Genomic DNA, 3,550 nt, shown 5'->3' with positions numbered 1-3,550 from the left:
ATTTAGCATTAACATAAAGCCCAATATTTACCGAAGTACCGCTTATAACGAGGATAAATGATGTTCCAAGCATCGTTCCAAATATCACTGAATTAGAAATGCTCTGTTGTATTTTGTAAAGCCTGTAAACCAGATGTAATATGTATTTTTTTCATTACAACTGAGGATATCTCAAAGCCAAAGTAAACATTTAATATTTATTAAATATTTATTACATGTCAAATAAAGTATTTGACATCCAAGAGAACGAATAGTTCTTTTTAAAAAAAAGTCCGCTCATGCTTCAAAAGACGGAAAGAAATAAATTTGAAAAACTGGGCATAATAATCTAAGATAAATTTTTCCAAAAATCTAATTAAAGTTCAATTTTCCATTTTTTTACATGACTTTTCAGTAACTTAAAAAATACTTACTCGATACAACTGTAGTGCTTTTTAATAAGTTGTTTCAATCTTTTGACAAGGAAATTATCAGCCTTTTCCTTATTGTCATGAAATTGACAGTACCGACCATCAGTTTCTTTTAAATAGTATCTATTAAACCAAAATAAAATATGTTTAATAAAACCAGTATAAAAACATACTTTAATGAGATTTTCACTCTCACATACTGCAAATAATTCAATTGGCCGATGATGAATCCAATGCTTGAGCATTGAAAACTATTCAGCGATACAACAATGCAACAAAAGTGACTTATAATCAATAGATGTATTGCATAAATAGAATAAAAGTATTTATCAGCAGAATTTATAATATGAAAATTACAAAGAAGTGGCAAAGCCTTCTGTAGTGTTTGGTTTCCTGGTAGTATCCATGAGCTGATGAGTGGAACGAATAATGGGGCTGTTCCGAAACCCATAATGATTGGTATGCATATAACTAAGCCAAAAATGTAATATAGCTTACGTTTAATTTAAATATTTAAGACAAAAAAAATATTAACTTGTTAGGATAGAATTGTAGTAGATCGCTTTCCCAAGCATATTTTCAATCCTTTTTCGTCCAACTGAATTATTGCTTTCATGAATATTTGACATTATATTTAAAGATGTGAAGATCTAAAACATACAAATTACCAGAGAGTAATTACTGTAAAATCTTATTTATAAATCATTAATAATAAAAATAAACCTTTTTGAAATACGTAGATATCAATGCATAAGCATATAATATCATGCTTATGGCTACTATTTGAAATAAACTTTCAGCAGTGCTAGCATCCGTTCCTTTTTCGTTCGTATTTTCGATTAACTTTGCAATCTGAGTAATAAACGAATAAAAAAAAACAAAATTCAAAAAATAATTGGCGTTATGGTAATGACGCCTACCATAGCAAGACATACAGCTGCGTAATATAGCACTATGAATGATTTGCCTATGAAGGCAAAATTTACATTTTGAAACGGGTACAAAAAACAGATTTTCATTACTATTACTTGAAACGAAGCCTTAGAGTTGAGAAATTCATCGTACCATTTGGAATTTGTTTGAAGTTCAACTTGAATAGACATATTCGAAATGAGCAATGAATCTAAAAAAGCCATGTCTAGAACTAAGTTATTTTGCCAGCACAGCGTGTTTCTTCTACAAATGTATTATTCATTCGACGCTATAAGTCGGAGGAATCATTTTAAATAAATAATGTTCCCAACTGTTTTATTTTTTTATTACACTTTTTACACTTCTTTAAGCTACTACTACACTTTTTGATTTTGAAATAAAACGATTTTTTTACATTTTCAAACTGCTTTGAAAACGTGATTTTAATAAACTCTTTATAATTATAGGGGTAACCATCAGTCGTTCGCTTTGTTACTCACCCACTCAAATCGAATAAATTACTTAATTCAAACTTTCAAAATTTTACTCAATAAATGTTTAATTGAATACAACTTTGAATCAAATAACATTTTTAAGCGAGTAACAAACTATAACACTCATGATCATTAGGAATTTATCAAAAGAAAAATACGTTAAAACATATAGGAGGAAAACGCAAAAAAAAATATGGTACTAATACTTTTATCCATATACTGTACGGGATCTTTTGTAAAATATTTATAGCATAGTTATCTGTTATTTACAATTACTAAATACTTATATTAGTCATTTATTAATAAACATTACTGACGATATTTGTTGCAAAGCCCGCCGTCGACGTTCTCGGCCGAAATCAAAAATAAAAATGAAACCTATCGTTGAAGAATTTTTAACTTGATAACCATCACCTTTACGAAAAAAAATTATAGAACAAAAAGGGTTTAGAATTGATCAAAGAACACGCCTGAATTTTTTCAGAATTTTTCGGAATGATTTTTGGATTTTTGGAAAAATGGTGTTATCCAGAAATCCAAAAACCGCTGTATGTTCTTTGATCAATTCTAAACACTTTTTATTCTACAACTTTTTCTTGTAAAGTTGATGGTTATCGAGTTAAAAATTGTCGAAATCATTTTATGACATACAGGTCGTCGGGAGTCAAATTTATGATCGCTATTTTGAATTTCGTAATTATAACTATTTTACAATAAAGTATACGAGCCATTGACCATTGAAATTTTAAAAAATAATCGTAATCGTAATTTTTTGAATTAAAAAAAAAGTTCGATTATGTGTACAAATATTGGACACATTTTACTTTTGTACAGAAATACCCGTGTACAAGTTTCATGTGAACGAATGATACCTTGCCGAAAAGTACATTAAATTTTACGTGAGAAATGATGTCTGTAAAGTTTTTTAAACAATTTTTAGTCGGTGTAATTCATCGCTATAAATGTTGTCCAAAAATGGTCATTTCAGGCGTTAAAGGGTTAAATAAATATAATGTTCCCAATTGTTTTCTTTTTTTATTACAGCTTTTACACTAATTTAAGCTACTGATATACACTCTTTGATTTAAAAAAAAATCGATTTTTTTACATTTTAAACCACTTTGAAAACTTTAAACGTATTTTTCTGTTAATATTGAATGTATAAATGTGAGGATATTTACTTTATTTCATTTGTTCTGGTTTAATAATGATAAAACAAAGGCACAGGCGTCGTAATATTGAATGTAAGAATAAGGAAATGTACTGAATTTCATAGGTTTTTTTTATGATAATAAAACAAAGACACCCGCGTCGTGATATTAAATAGAAGCATATAAGGTAAACCACCCAATACTGGGACAATGCAAAAATCCGTCGTATAGTGGGACACCTGCGATTTTCAGTAGTTTCTTCAATGAAAATTTATAAAAACAACGATAAATCATATGAATTATCATTCATTTGAATCTCTAATATGCATATCTCAAACGCTTTTTTTATTTGCGCTTACTCAAAAAATATGAAAATTCAATGAGTAACGACGAAGTTGATGGGAAGAAATTTCGGTGCGAAATCGTACTTCTGAGTGGAAAAGTACCCACACAATTTTTGTAAATTGAAGATAAAAGTCAAATATAAAGTAGGTAATGTTAAGTTTTATATTCTATATTTTGACTTCCCGGAACATAACACGACTGTACTGTTATTTTTACAAATAATAGTATATTTTTTTTA

The sequence above is a fragment of the Trichogramma pretiosum genome, unplaced genomic scaffold (genome assembly GCF_000599845.2).
Source record: "Trichogramma pretiosum strain Unisexual culture from Peru unplaced genomic scaffold, Tpre_2.0 scaffold106, whole genome shotgun sequence".
Lineage (NCBI taxonomy): Eukaryota > Metazoa > Arthropoda > Insecta > Hymenoptera > Trichogrammatidae > Trichogramma > Trichogramma pretiosum.
Note: the sequence above shows the minus strand (reverse complement) of the source record.